Below are 6,134 nucleotides of genomic sequence, written 5' to 3' on the forward strand. Positions count from 1 at the left end.
GTGTGTGTGTGAGGCAAAATGAGAAGCGGGCGGCAGTCTGGGACAGGGAGTTGAATTTGACAGCCACTGTACCTTGTGTCGTAATGCGCCTCAGTCACTCACCCTTCCCTATACAGGGGCAGTTGTAACTTCCCTCCCTACACGCCCTGTGAAACACCTGTTGTTATAACAGTTGTGTTTCCCCACCGTGAGGATCCAACAACTGTTGACCTGTGGTAAAATCATCGTCGCTGTGGACAGGATTCGAACCTGTGCGGGCAGGGCCCAATGGATTTCAAGTCCATCTCCTTAACCACTCGGACACCACAGCTGTGTGTGTGTGTGTGTGTGTGTGTGTGTGTGTGTGTATGTGTTGAAGTGTCAGGTCCTTTAATCACCAATCATTATGGGTAATTAGGTCAGGAGAGACACCCCACAATCTCGTATGGCACTAACTTCGTCAAGTTCCATTCGCCATCAAACAACATTTGAGAAGTTCTCACCTCTCCAATCAGCGTCACATCACTCGGTGTGTGTGTGTGTGTGTGTGTGTATGTGTGTGTGTGTGTGTGTGTGTGTGTGTGTGTGTGTGTGTGTGTTAACACCCTTCATCATCACACAGAAATCACCCATTAACATGCCCTTGAAACCAACCTCCAACCTACCTCTTCCCCCCCCCCCCCCCCCCAACCCTTCCATCTACCACGGCCACGTGACCCCCTTGACCTGTTATGATGACATGACGAAGAGCCTCGTGTTTACGAAGCACATCCTCAGTAGTTGCCTCGTTATGTATAGGTTGAGCAGAGGTGACCTTCGGGAAATGGGGTCGTACCGTCTGAACTGCATTGTGTGGTGCATGACACCATTAGGTCAACATTAAGTTGTGCATGATATCACCAGGTCAACATTAAGTTGTGCATGATATCACCAGGTCACCATTAAGTTGTGCATGATATCACCAGGTCACCATTAAGTTGTGCATGATATCACCAGGTCACCATTAAGTTGTGCATGATATCACCAGGTCACCATTAAGTTGTGCATGATATCACCAGGTCACCATTAAGTTGTGCATGATATCACCAGGTCACCATTAAGTTGTGCATGATATCACCAGGTCACCATTAAGTTGTGCATGATATCACCAGGTCACCATTAAGTTGTGCATGATATCACCAGGTCACCATTAAGTTGTTCATGATATCACCAGGTCACCATTAAGTTGTTCATGATATCACCAGGTTAACAGAGTGTTATTTATCACCCAACTTTCAAAAGTATATTCTCAAAACTCTGCTTCCCCAAAGGCATTTAAAAGTGCGTCTCTCTCAGACACTATAACTTAATTAAGTTCCCGAGGCACTTACAAAATGCGTATTTTATACTCCTGGTACACTTGTGAAGCTACTTTCATGGCATACTTAGAAAAATAGAAATGATTATGCTATCACAACACTTCAAGAATTCTGCCTTAGAATGCCTTGCTGGCAACAACAACCTCTTCTATAACCACAACACCACCTCACCACCATCTATCTATAACCACAACACCACCTCACCATCATCTATCTATAACCACAACACCACCTCACCACCATCTATCTATAACCACAACACCACCTCACCACCATCTATCTATAACCACAACACCACCTCACCACCATCTATCTATAACCACAACACCACCTCACCATCATCTATCTATAACCACAACACCACCTCACCACCATCTATCTATAACCACAACACCACCTCACCATCATCTATCTATAACCACAACACCACCTCACCACCATCTATCTATAACCACAACACCACCTCACCACCATCTATCTATAACCACAACACCACCTCACCACCATCTATCTATAACCACAACACCACCTCACCACCATCTATCTATAACCACAACACCACCTCACCACCATCTATCTATAACCACAACACCACCTCACCACCATCTATCTATAACCACAACACCACCTCACCACCATCTATCTATAACCACAACACCACCTCACCACCATCTATCTATAACCACAACACCATCTCACCATCATCTATCTATAACCACAACACCACCTCACCACCATCTATCTATAACCACAACACCATCTCACCACCATCTATCTATAACCACAACACCACCTCACCACCATCTATCTATAACCACAACACCACCTCACCATCATCTATCTATAACCACAACACCACCTCACCACCATCTATCTATAACCACAACACCACCTCACCACCATCTATCTATAACCACAACACCACCTCACCACCATCTATCTATAACCACAACACCACCTCACCACCATCTATCTATAACCACAACACCACCTCACCACCATCTATCTATAACCACAACACCACCTCACCACCATCTATCTATAACCACAACACCACCTCACCACCATCTATCTATAACCACAACACCACCTCACCACCATCTATCTATAACCACAACACCACCTCACCACCATCTATCTATAACCACAACCACCTCACCACCATCTATCTATAACCGCAACACCACCTCACCACCATCTATCTATAACCGCAACACCACCTCACCACCATCTATCTATAACCACAACACCACCTCACCACCATCTATCGATAACCACAACCACCTCACCACCATCTATCTATAACCACAACACCACCTCACCACCATCTATCTATAACCACAACACCACCTCACCACCATCTATCTATAACCACAACACCACCTCACCACCATCTATCTATAACCACAACACCACCTCACCACCATCTATCTATAACCACAACACCACCTCACCACCATCTATCTATAACCACAACACCACCTCACCACCATCTATCTATAACCACAACACCACCTCACCACCATCTATCTATAACCACAACACCACCTCACCACCATCTATCTATAACCACAACACCACCTCACCACCATCTATCTATAACCACAACACCACCTCACCACCATCTATCTATAACCACAACACCACCTCACCACCATCTATCTATAACCACAACACCACCTCACCACCATCTATCTATAACCACAACACCACCTCACCACCATCTATCTATAACCACAACACCACCTCACCACCATCTATCTATAACCACAACACCACCTCACCACCATCTATCTATAACCACAACACCACCTCACCACCATCTGTCTATAACCACAACACCACCTCACCACCATCTAGCTATAACCACAACACCACCTCACCACCATCTATCTACAAGCACCACCTCATAACCACATTGGTATACAGTTCAGGTACCTTCGTCAACATCCTCGTCAGAAGCCATTTGGACCATTTGGACAACCACATCAAGAGACCAAGTCATCCTCGTTCCACTGCGTCACTGCGAACCCCATGAATGTTTTCGGGCCACGTTCGAAGCCACGGCATCTCGCCACAACACCATCAGTAAGACCTTAATCGACTGTTCATCCCTCCTGGGCACGACCTTATGGCACTAAATGAACCAAGGACACAAGGAGACGACCCTTGTGTGTGATTGGCTTCGCCTTCGACGCGTCTCATACGAACCATCAGTTTTTTTAAAGGAAGAAGTCGTCGTACGTTAGGAACGCACCGCTGGGCCCAATAGTCGTACCGTCGCATTCCAAGACGTCAATAGCCACGACAACAACAACAACAACAACAATAACAACAACCCCGTCCCCCACGTCAGTCATTGCCATTGCTAAAAAGTCTAACGATCAAGTCAGCCAAAAAATTGTTTTTTTTTTTTCTTTTTTTTCTTTTTTCCAGCGTCGCATCACACTTACGTCAGCGGACTCAGAGTCGCATCGACACCTGTCAACGTAGTGGTATACACAGTGACGTATCTACTCTCACTACACCTACGATGTCGGGGGGTATGGTGGCCTCCACGCCCCACGTACAGTAGGGATATGGTGGCCTCCACGCCCCACGTACAGCAGGGTATGGTGGCCTCCACGTCCGACGTACAGCAGGGTATGGTGGCCTCCACGTCCGACGTACAGCAGGGTATGGTGGCCTCCACACCCCACGTACAGCAGGGTATGGTGGCCTCCACGCCCCACGCACAGCAGGGTATGGTGTCCTCCACCCTCCACGTACAGTAGGGTATAGTGGCCTCCACGCCCCACGTACAGCAGAGTATGGTGTCCTCCACGACCCACGTAAAGCAGGGTATGGTGTCCTCTACGCCCCACGTACAGCAGAGTATGGTGGCCTCTACGCCCCACGTACAGCAGGGTATGGTGGCCTCCACGCCCCACGTACAGCAGGGTATGGTGGCCTCCACGTCCGACGTACAGCAGGGTATGGTGTCCTCCACGCCCCACGTATAGCAGGGTATGGTGTCCTCGACGCCCCACGTACAGTAGGGATATGGTGTCCTCCACGCCCCACGCACAGCAGGGTATGGTGTCCTCCACGTCCCACTTACAGCAGGGTATGGTGGCCTCCACGCCCCACGCACAGCAGGGTATGGTGTCCTCCACGCCCCACGTACAGTAGGGATATGGTGTCCTCCACGCCCCACGTACAGCAGGGTATGATGGCCTCCAACCCTGAGGAAAACAGGGTATATCCAGCGTATGAGAAGGTATGGCCCCACAGCCCACGTAGAACAAGGTATGGCCCCACCCCATGTCCAAGCAAGGTATGGCTTCATACCTAAGGAAACACGGTAACAACATGCCCCTAAAACAACAGATGTGGTCGCATGTGGCCCAGTTAGAAGGCGTGGCGGCGCCCACCCCCTTACGAGGCAGTTCGCTGAGGCTAACAAAGCCCTTTGAATGCTGAAATGGCCACGTTTCCTAAGGACGAGGTGTGCCACCATGCCCTCACTGAAGCCAATTCGGCCTTACCACCACCCCCATGGCAGAATGCATGTCCTCCATCTCTCCTCCCCCAAATCGATTGACGCTGCTAACGCCACACCCAGAGATCCCGGGTGTGGCTAAGGACACATGTGCAATGCAAGGATGGGGTTGTGGGGGGGCGAGAGAGAGGGGGCCCTCTGAAGGATGGAGGTTGGGGAGCAGCTGGCTCCGGAGAGCCGTTAAAGACGTCTAAAACACTGATATGTCACCTGTAAGCACTGCAGGTGTGTGTATGTGTGTGTGTGTGTGTGTGTGTGTGTGTGTGCTTGAAGATGCGTATGCCAGCTATTGTGAGAGTTCATCGAGCAACAACTTTTTCTATTTAACTTCTTTGTTTTTCAACGTCTCCTATACTTTCTGTACAGGATCTGTCCTTTTATGTATATACACGTGTGTGTGTGTGTGTGTGTGTGTGTGTGTGTGTGTGTGTGTCCTATCCCTCTGTCTAATGGCAAAATATCGTCATAAGTGTTTTGGGCAGCGTCCTCTCTCTCTCTCTCTCTCTCTCTCTCTCTCTCTCTCTCTCTCTCTCTCTCTCTCTCTCTCTCTCTCTCTCTCTCTCTCTCTCTCTCTCTCTCTCTCTCTATCAAAACACCTGTGTGTGTGTGTGTGTGTGTGTGTGTGTGTAATCTCCTGGACTCTGCAGTATGAACTTGAGGGGAGAGGGGCACATAAGCCATCAAAGTGGCATATGAATAACGTTGAAGATCCTGGCAAGTGAGTGAAGATCTTTGATGATCGGGTTTCGTGTTATGCAGAGGTGACCTCTACTTGTGGTTACACTGTACGATTCGTATTGTTATTGTTAAGTCAAGAGGCAAAGTTCTGATGTATATAAAAACTTTATAACTTTATTTTTACGTTTCATCAGCGTTTGGCAAAGACTTATAATTTTAAAGTACCCCTAAGTGTAACCCTATGGTATACTTGATACATATATTTTCACCTGTGTTTCATAGTACAAATAAGTTAGTATAAGATGCATATTCTTTATCCTACTTAACTCCTAGACCTTATTCTTTCTTTTTCTGACTACTTCCTCCAGCACTCTTCCCCTCTTAATATAAATCTGGTTATTATTTACGTTGGATAGAAAAGAAGTCCCATCAGGTTTATATAGATGCACTGTTACTGGACCTGGTTCATATCCTTGGACTATATTGACATGTTCTTCATCACCTTATGGAATTATTGGCCCATAAGACTCGTGGACGAATTATGAAAGTCTTCTAGTATCATTCTCCGGCACTATAAT

At 47.5% G+C, this 6,134-nt stretch overlaps 1 non-coding gene across 1 annotated transcript; it reads right to left on the minus strand.

Annotated features, from left to right (window-relative positions):
- Window positions 1–228: 228 nt before the first annotated feature.
- On the minus strand, window positions 229–310 carry TRNAS-UGA (transfer RNA serine (anticodon UGA)). Its single transcript has one exon. It is a non-coding gene; the product is annotated as a tRNA-Ser (tRNA).
- Between the last annotated feature and the right edge of the window lie 5,824 nt (window positions 311–6,134).

This window comes from Panulirus ornatus, chromosome 18 (genome assembly GCF_036320965.1).
Source record: "Panulirus ornatus isolate Po-2019 chromosome 18, ASM3632096v1, whole genome shotgun sequence".
NCBI classification, from domain to species: Eukaryota; Metazoa; Arthropoda; class Malacostraca; order Decapoda; family Palinuridae; genus Panulirus; species Panulirus ornatus.